Genomic DNA, 10,275 nt, shown 5'->3' with positions numbered 1-10,275 from the left:
GAGTAAAAGGAATCATTTAAAGGCAGACTAAGGTTCACCAACTCTCAAGTCAAATATTCTTTCTGCCATGTTAACAGAGAAAAAGAAAATAAAGAATGTTCCTTGTCAACATTTGTAGTAGAGAAATGTGAAAGTAGAGGGATAGATGGTTTCTGTCCTTACAGTGAACGTCATGCATGATAAAATACTCATCAGAGAGAAGCCTTTGCCATTGGAAAAAGAAATATTAAGTAAAGATATATATTTGACTAAGCATGCGTTGTTAGAACCTCAATCTTTATGGTGTTTGCTGTAGGGTTAAGTGAGTTCCTGTCTGCTCTGCCCACGGGGCTTGGGCCGCTCAGGGAGGCAGGATGCATGGAAGTTTTGACTGAGCTTACCCCACGCTGGAGCAGGGCTGGTGGTGTCTGGCTATGGGAAGCCCAGGACACCGCTCCAAGGGGTTGGGAAAGTGCAGTCTGAGGTCCGGGAAGCCAGAGCTGACTCAAGGGTCCCCGCGCCTGCCAAGAGGCTTGGTCCCATCTGATTATCAGGCTCTTGGGCACCGAGGGGCTGCTGGGAGCTGCAGAAGAACTGGGAATGGAGGGGGAGAGGGGAACTCCAGCTGTGTTTGCGGGGAGGTGTCCTTGGCTTGATGGTCCTGGCTGGGAGCATAGAGAGGTCTAGTATCAGAGACTAGATGGGGAAGGCATTCTCTATGGCTCCCCAGGGAGGATCCTGCTGACCTGACGAAAAGAGGCAGTCCATCGGCTTTTTTTTTTTTGGTCTTGGAGGAGAGTGGATGAGTAAAAACTCTTATCACCCGTCCCTTCTCAGGGTGGGCCTGAGGCGTTAAATACCTTTTGGAGGGAGGAGGGTCTGGAAAGCTTAATTGGCTAAGCCCTTCAGGACTTATATACTTCTTTAAAATGGAGATCTATCTTGAGGCAATGTGACCTGTGGTCATGTCCTCTACCTGTGGAGGGACTTGGGGCATTGCCCTTGCGTGAACGATGGGCACAAATCTACAGAGGGCTGCCTCCTTGCGTCAGGAGCCTAGTGTCCGGGAATCAGGCAAAACATCTGCTGTCCCTCAGGGTTACCGGGGTTTCCAACCTTATCTCAACCAGGAACCAGGCTGCCTTTCACAGTCCTACAGTTTGCAAATAAATCGTGCCTTAAACAGATACTATCTAACACTTACAAAATGTTTATTTAAACTAGGATAAATTTTAGGTCTTACTATACTCTGAATTATGATAGCATTCCAAGATGTACATAATTCAATCTCTTTTGAAATATATTTTGTGTTACTTCAGAAACAATTGGCAAGAAACAGAAAGATGGGAGAGGGAAGGGGATATCTTTTTATAAGCAAAGCAACGAAGGCAAGAGAAGAAACAGTAAATAATGTAAGGCTAGCCTCTGATACTAGGCAGTTTGAAATTAGTAAGACTGGGACACATGAGACCTTGTATCACAAAATGAAGGAGGAGGAGAAAGGGGGGAGAAGGAGGAGGTGAAGAACAGAAATAAGGAGAGGAAGAAGAAGAAGGCTGAGGAGGAAGAAAGAGGATGAGAAAAAGAAGTGAGTTTTTAATCTTAGCCATTCTGACTGGTGTGAGATGGAATCTCAGGGTTGTTTTGATTTGCATTTCCCTGATGACTAAGGACACTGAACATTTCTTTATGTGCTTCTCGGCCATTCGAGTTTCTTCCGTTGAAAATTCTTTGTTAAGCTCTATACCCCATTTTTTAATAGGGTTATTTGGTTGTCTGGAGTCTAATTTCTTGAGTTCTTTGTATATATTGGATATTAGCCCTCTATCAGATGTAGGATTGGTAAAGATCTTCTCCCAATTTGTTGGTTGTCATTTTGTCCTATTGACAGTGTCTTTTGCCTTACAGAAACTTTGCAATTTTATGAAGTCCCATTTGTCAATTCTTGATCTTAGAGCATATGCCATTGGAGTTCTGTTCAGGAACTTTTCCCCTGTGCCCAAGTATTCGAGGCTCTTCCCCACCTTCTCTTCTATTAGTTTCAGTGTATCTGGTTTTATGTGGAGGTCCTTTATCCACTTAAACTTGAGCTTTGTACAAGGAGATAAGAATGGATCAATTTTCATTCTTCTACATGTTGTCCTCCAGTTGAACCAGCACCATTTGTTGAAAATGCTGTCCTTTTTCCACTGGACAGTTTTAGATCCTTTGTCAAAGATCAAGTGACCATAGGAGTGTGGGTTCATTTCTGGGTCTAGATGCTGGTGAGGGTGTGGAGAAAGAGGAACACTCCTCCATTGTTGGTGGGACTGCAAGATGGTGCAACCACTTTGGAAATCAGTCTGGCGGTTCCTCAGAAAATTGGACATAGCACTACCTGAGGATCCAGCTATACCACTCCTAGGCATAAAACCAGAAGATGCTCGAACATATAACAAGGACATATGCTCAACTATGTTCATAGCAGCCTTATTTATAATAGCCAGGAGCTGGAAAGAACCCAGATGTCCTTCAACTGAGGAATGGATTCAAAAAATGTGGTATATTTACAATGGAGTATTACTCAGCTATTAAAAACAATGAATTCGAGAGGTTCCTAGGTAAATGGATGGAACTAGAAATTATCCTGAGTGAAGTAAGCCAATCACAAAAGAACACACATGGTATTCACTCACTGATTATTGGATATTAGCCCAGAACCTTGAAATGCCCAAGATGCAACTCACAGGCCACATGAAGCTCATAAAAAAGGAAGACCAAGTGGGGGTGATTCAGTTCTTCTTAGAAGGAGCAACAAAATACCCAAGGGTGCAAATATGGAGACAATGTGAGGGACAGAAACTGAAGGAGGGGTCATTTGAAGATCTTTCCACCTGAGTATCCATCCCATGTGCAGTCACCAAAGGTAGATGCTGATGTGGAAGTCAGGAAGCGCATGCTGATAAGAGCCTGATATGGATGTCTCCTCAGAGGCCTTCAAGAGTCTGCCATTCAGAGGCAGATGCTCACAACTAGCCATTGAACTGATCATGGGGTTCTCAATGGAGGAGTTAGAGTGAGGACTGAAGGAGCTGAAAGGGTTTGTGGCACCATGAGGAGAGCAACAATATCATCCAACCACAGCTCCCAGGGTCTAAACCACCAGCCTGGGAGCACTTAGGGAGGGATCCAGGGCTTCAGCTGAATATGTAAGAGTGGAGGGCCCTGCTGGGCATAGGTGGAAGATGAGATCCTTGACCTCATGAAGGCTGGACACCCCAGGGGGTGGGAATTTTGAGGGTGGGGAAGTGGGAGTGGGGGGGTAGGTGGGGGTTACATCCACGGAGAAGAAGGAGGAGGGGTAAGGGGATGGGGGGTTCCTGGGTGGGTGGGGGATGGGGTAAGGGGACAACATATGAAATGTAAATAAAATATTCAATAAAAAAAAAGAATTCTGAGATTTTAGTGCCACTGTAACATGGTAGAATGGCCACCTTAGCTTTCTTTAATCTATCCTTAGAAATGTAAATAAAGACCTGAGAATACAGATCCATTGGTAGAATGCTTGTCTAGTGTGCCCTAAACCCTGGGTTCAATCCCAAGCACCACATAACCTGGATCCCCAGGACTCCACTGGGGAGATGAACATAGGAAAAGACAAAGTTCAAGGTCATCCTCTGCTACCTAAAGAGTTAGAGGACAGTATGGAATACATGAGTCCTGTCTAACAAATGTAAATAAGGTTTTGGAATATCAAGAGCAGGATCTCATTTCTAGGGGAAAATAGAATCACAGAAGATCCAATTACCTGAGATCATATACTGGAGTAATATAGAACTCCCTGTCTATGATGTCACTTGGTTGTTCTTTCTGCTGACCTCACAGATAGATCACTTTAAAATAATTTTTTTACCTTTAAAGCAAAAAAGAAACACATAGTAACAAAGAATAGCAACAATTCCTGAAACTTAGAGGTCTTTCTTCTTTTAGATTCTTGCCTTCTGTACAGTGGATATAACTCAATTGACTTCATACAGAAAGACTCACTGTATTCTGAGCAGCAAGAATTTTCGGGGCTAGAGAGATGACTCCTCAGTCAAGAGCATTTACTGCTTTTGCAGAGAACCAGATCTAGTAGCCAGCACCCATATGATGGCTCATAATGATCTGCAGCTCCAGTTCCAAGGGAACCATCACCCACTTCTGACCTCCACAAGCACAAATTAAAAATGAAGTACACACAGATTCAGGCAAAACACCCAAACACATAAAATAGAAGTAAATAAATCTAAAAACCAAAAAGATCTTGCAATTTCTTTCTTTCCCAAGAGCATCCTTAGGCTCTTTGTTTCCCAATCTATAAGGACTTCAGCAGAGGGGTGATAAATGTGTAACCCACAGAAATCACCTGGCCCTTCCCTGGAGAGTTGCTGATGTCAAGACTCGATACCAGGAGGTTAGTGCATCTGTACTGGAGAAGAACTAAATTCTTGTGGGACGATGGTGGAAGAATCTGCCTCCTATTGCACAGCAGGTATCAGGGTGACAAAAAAAATAATGACACAGATAACATGAAGAGACAAAGATAGTGAGGACAATAACACTGTACTTATATTTGTGGAGAACTTCCCGAGAGAGATGCTGTCACATTCAACTTTAATAGTTTAGACTTATTTTCCTAAAATCTATTTAGAAAACTTTTCACTGATTGTGAACCATCGCTGGACTGCCCTTAGTGAGCCTTAATCTGAGCTAAAAATCAATCCTAGAAAATTCATTTTATCTTAAAGCCATTGGCTTTGGGATAAGATGGAGCTGACTTACTAGATATGACATGTTGGAAGAATTATTTAACTGCTCCGTACCATGGATCTTTTTTTAAAATTTATTTTATTGGATGTTTTATTTACATTTCATATGTTACCATGGATCTTTATGTGTAACCTGAGAGTGAGTTTGTGATAACCAAATGAGCTAGCACTTACTAGATAGCTATGATATTGTCAGATATATAAATAAATGCTCAATGAATATCAGCTAAAAAAAAAAAAAAGAAAAGAAGTGAAAGATAAGAAGGAGAATGAATAAACAACAACTCAATCAGTATGAATAGAAACCGGTAGTCCAAACTAACATAATAATATTTTGTAACAAGAATTTAGTTACCTATATCACTTTTTCAATTTTATTTTTTTTATTTTTTATTTTTTTTTAATTTATTTATTTATTTTGTTTTGTTTTTTCAAGACAGGGTTTCTCTGTGTAGCCCTGGCTGTCCTGGAACTCACTCTGTAGAACAGGCTGGCCTCGAACTCAGAAATCCGCCTGCCTTTGCCTCCCAAGTGCTGGGATTAAAGGCGTGCGCCACCACTGCCCGGCACTTTTTCAATTTTATTATGTGATGCCTCTACCCTGCCAAGATGTGTATCCAAAAACACTAGTAAAACTTTATTATTGCTTTAAGTTTCAGCCATCTGAATGAATTTTATTTCTTAATCTTCAAATAAAAATAACTTCTTACATTTTGTTCCTTTTTGATGGATGTTGTGTTCAGTAGGGGGCATAATTTTAGCATACGAATGGTATATTGTTTTATTTAACAATCTTTTGTGGCTTTTTTTCAAGTAGCTCCTTAGTGACCTGAAAGTGAATTTGTATCACAATGTGTCTCCTCATTAGATTTGGATTTGCTGGAACTTCTGGTACTTATTGACTGGGTGTTTTTAGGTTCTTGGTCTCTTATCCAAAGAACTGAAGTAAAGGCTTACATAGGTTTGTAGAAGAATCAAGATTGTCTGTGGGTGAAATGTGTGAAGATACCCAAGGGCCAAAAGTGTTGAGGACTCAACAGTGACTCCAGAGAATTGAGTCTGAGTTGGTCCAGAGGTAATGCAAAAGTCTGAGCTGAGTGATCTACAGGATAGATGACGAAGATGATACATCATGGGATGAGGAAAGCACAAAGTCCATGAGAAAATGTCATGGAGAATGTTCAAGAATATTTTATGCTGGAGAATGTACTATCTCCCCTGTAGGGAGACCAAAGATAGCACAATCAATCCAGTCATAAGCAAGATTTCACTGAGCAGCTGTGTTTCAAAAAGGGGAAATGGTGGGAAATCCAGGAAATTATTAAGGTAAAGGGCCAAGCAGATGCCCTCAGTGTTGACTAGTTTTGTGACAATATTATTCAAGCTAGAGTCCTCAGAGAGGATGGATCTGCATCTGAGAAAATGCCTCCCTAAGAGCTTCTGCAGGCAAGCCTGTAAAGCGTTTTCTTAATGAGTGATTTATGGTGAAGTTCCCAGCCCATTGTGGGTTGTATCATCCCTGGGCTAATGTTCTTGGGTTCTTTAAGAAGATAGGCTGAGAAAACCCTGAGCAGCAAGTCAATAAGCAGCACTCCTCCATGGCCTGTGGATCAGCACCTGCCTTCAGGTTCCTGTCCTCACTGCTTTTGATGATGAACTGTTATATGAAACTGTGGAAAACTAAACTCTTTTCTTCCTGTTTACTTTTGGTCATGATAATTCATCACAGAAATAGTAACACTAAGTAAAATGTTTTGCCCTAACTGCCTTACTCGTAAATGTTCATTACAATGATTCCTTGATCTGGTTCAAGGCCTTTGGCTTTTGCTACACTATCAAAACTTGATCCTTCCCAGGGGACTCCTCTCAAAGATTCCTTTGTTGTCCTGTGTCGCTGAGATCCTGCAGCTTTGATCTGCATCTATTCTAATCATTGTAGGGTCAGGTTAAATGAAGGAGGAGCTGGTGTGAAAAGGAGAAAAAAATACAAGTTTGAGGAAGAAAAATGATTATAATTGAACAGAATATATGCAATAGATCAAATTTGTTACTTTAGGCTGTACCAATAAATACTGGGTGAAAAGTATGCTTCAAGTTGTAGTCAATTTTTTTCATCTAGGATGTTGTTAACTGATGTTATATACTCTCATGTTTAAAGTGAGGTTCATATTATATCCGGGGCTTTTTTTTTGACACACTGGTCAAGCATTTGACAAGGCAATTAAAGGAATGAAACATCTAATTAGGCTGCATTTTTTGAACTCTATAGTATCAGTAGCTTGCAGTTGTGCCCACAGAAACTCATGTTATTTGTTCACACACTAAGAGATAAAAACCAGAGAGAGATCTGGCTTTATTCTATTCCCCTTTATATTCAGTCAAGAACCCCATTCATGGAATGCTGCCAGCAACATTGATGGTGTGTCTCTTCCCCTCAGTTTACCCTGAGGGAAACTCTAAAGTATACCTCATTACTGCCATGATGTTTCTCGTTCAGTTCCCTTAGACAACAGTAATACACAACTTTGGAAGCTAGGGATCATGAAGCAAAGTCCACCACAAAATCCCTTGCTGATATTCTCATGAAGTTAATATTTTATTCAATTTCTGATATCGGTTATTATATGAAGGATCATTTATGTTTAAGAGAGAAATTGAATTCAAATTTAGAGTTTTGGTCAAGATTCCACTGTAGCTTTAATTAGATATGAAAATGCTTGTGAGTGTTACTAGCTGGTAATATTTAAGATGGGTTATTTTTTTTCTTTTCAAGAGTGTCACACCAAGTCAGATATCCTACTTGCTATAAACATTTCTATTGGAATTGACTTATAAGACTGAGAGAAAAACTTGTGAGTACCATATTAGAGATCTCCATTTTTCCCTACTCTCCTTAGACAGTGGTTCATAAACTTTATAATGTTGTGAAACTTTACTACAGTTCCTCATGGTGTGGCTATCACCTATCATAAAATTATTTATGTTGCTACTTCATAACTGTAATTTTTCTACTGTTCTGAATCATAATCTTTTCCAATGGACTTAGATGACCTCTGTGTAAAGGTCCTTTGACCCCAAAGGAGTTGTGACCTACAGGGTAAGAATCACTATTCTAAGCACACTAACTGCTTAAGTTTTGGTGATATTTTGTATACCAGGATTTTTGTTTTCATATTTGGGGGGACGATTGGAAAGAGGGAAGGTGATTTTTATTTAGTTGCCAAAATGAAAATTAATTTCAAAAGAACCTTTACATTTTAATCCATATTTATAAAGGTTATACTTTATTAGAAGAGAAAATGCACCTATTTCAGGTATATTTTTATTGCTGTGACGTTTTACATATAAACCAATTCCAACAGAGACAAGGGAAGTTATAGAAGACTTCCTTAGGGGTTGTTTGCTGTTTCAGTGAGTGAGACCATGACCACTGTGGCAGGGAGACAGGCAGGCATGGTACTAGTGCAGGAGTTGAGATCTTGGGTCTAGAGACAACAACCACAAGGCAAAGAGAGAGGGAGACTGATAGATAGAGGGAGAGAGAGAGACAGAGGGAGGGAGGGAGGGAGGGATAAAGGAGGGAGGGAAAGGACTCTGATTGCAAAGCAAGAAATTTAAAATCTCAAAGCCCACCTCTCTTGACATATTACCTCCATCAAAACCACACCTCCTAATCCTTCCCATCAACCACCTGGTTACCAAACTTTCAACTATATAAGCCAATCAGAAGACTTCTTAAAACCGCTTACGCTTTTAAATTTATTTAAGTAAATCTTACTACATAGCCAGAGCTAGACTTCAGTTTTCCCTCAAATCGAAAACTTTGAATTTTTTAATAACACCTATATCTGGGTATCAGTTCAAAAAAAAACTACAAATAATTATTATCCACCACTGTACCTTCTTCGCTTCAAATTTACATATCATCACAAAACTTGGCAGATTTTATAAAAAGGTTTTTATTGCCTCTGTGGCATTAATTTTATTTCACAGACTTTGCTCACTAAGATAACAACGTTAATATTTTCTTAAAGCACTTGTTAAACCTTTCATCTATTGTGACTTGTTTCTGACCTTTTGGAGAGGGCTTTTAATGCGAAACTACTAACCACTGTGCAAACAAACCATACCTTTGTAATTTCAGGGAATTCATTGACTTTGCTGCTAATTTGACTTTGAGTTATAAATGAATATATTCTAGGACACAATGTTCGCAAATCAAAACTTCAAAAGCAGTTTGAAAAAAAGCAGAAAAGATCTCTCTCTCTCTCTCTCTCTCTCTCTCTCTCTCTCTCTCTCTCTCTCTCTGCCTGTGGGTGGGTATCTACAATTAGGTATAATGTCTGCAGAGACTTGAAGTATCAGCTTTCCTCTAGCTACTATTTCAGACATCCTTCTGACACCAAACAATGGTTCTAGGAAACTAACTAGAATCCTCTGCAAAATCTTAAGCTCTATTTACCTCTGAGCCCTCCCTCCTCCAGTTCCAGAACTTTGAAATTTTAATAAGCCAGTTCTCATCAAATGTTGTGACAGAATATAAATCTTAATAGGTCATACTATACAGTAGCATATGGATTACTATTCTCTTTAAGATAAAATAGTACTTTTCCACTTCATAAAGTGCTCATCCTTAAAGATTTAGCTGAAATATTGTTGCATCCTTACTTTCTCCTAGCCGTTGTTATTCTTCCTTTCCCTTCATGTCTTTGCTACAGACATTACCTCACTTTGATTCCTCGGGTTCTGAACTTTTCTTTTTTTCACAACTGTCCACAGTTTCCCCTCCCTTCTTTCCTCTCTCCCCCCTCCAAAACCTCCCTTCCCTACCTCCTTTACTCCTTCTCCATTTCTCTTTAGAAAAGGGAGGGCATCCCATGAATATCAACTAGCCTATCTAGTTGCACTAAGACTAGACATCTCCTCTCCTATTAAGGCTAGATGAGGCAACCCATAAAGAGAAAAGTGTTAGAGACAGCTTCTGCTCTCTCTGTCAGGACCCCCACAAGAAGATGAAGATACAAAACTGTAACATATGTACAGAGGGCCTAGGTCAGTCCCATGCAGGCTCCTTGGTTGGTGGTTCAGTCACTGTGAGCTCCTATAGGCCCTGGTTAGTTGATTCTGTGGGTTTTCTTGTCTGTCATTGACCTCTGGCTACTACAGTCCTTTCTCCCCCTCTTCCACAGGATTCTCTAAGCTCCCCCTAATGTTTGACCATAAGTCTCTGCATTTGTTTCCATCAGTTGTGGGGTGGAGCTTCTCTGATGACAATTGGGCTAGGCAACAATCTATGAATATAGCATTATATTCATTTTATTAGGAATCATTTCAATGACTTTTTTTTGTCAGTGGTGTTTCATTCTATCCTAGGTCTCTAGGCTATCCTGTCTCTGGTTCCAGGCCCTCCAGGCACTATCAAGAATGGAGTCCCTATCATGACATGGGTCTCAAGTTGGGGCAGTCATTGGTTGGTTAGTTATACAATTTCTGTGACACATTTTTA

This window comes from Grammomys surdaster, unplaced genomic scaffold (genome assembly GCF_004785775.1).
Source record: "Grammomys surdaster isolate TR1022 unplaced genomic scaffold, NIH_TR_1.0 125928, whole genome shotgun sequence".
NCBI lineage: Eukaryota > Metazoa > Chordata > Mammalia > Rodentia > Muridae > Grammomys > Grammomys surdaster.
Note: the sequence above shows the minus strand (reverse complement) of the source record.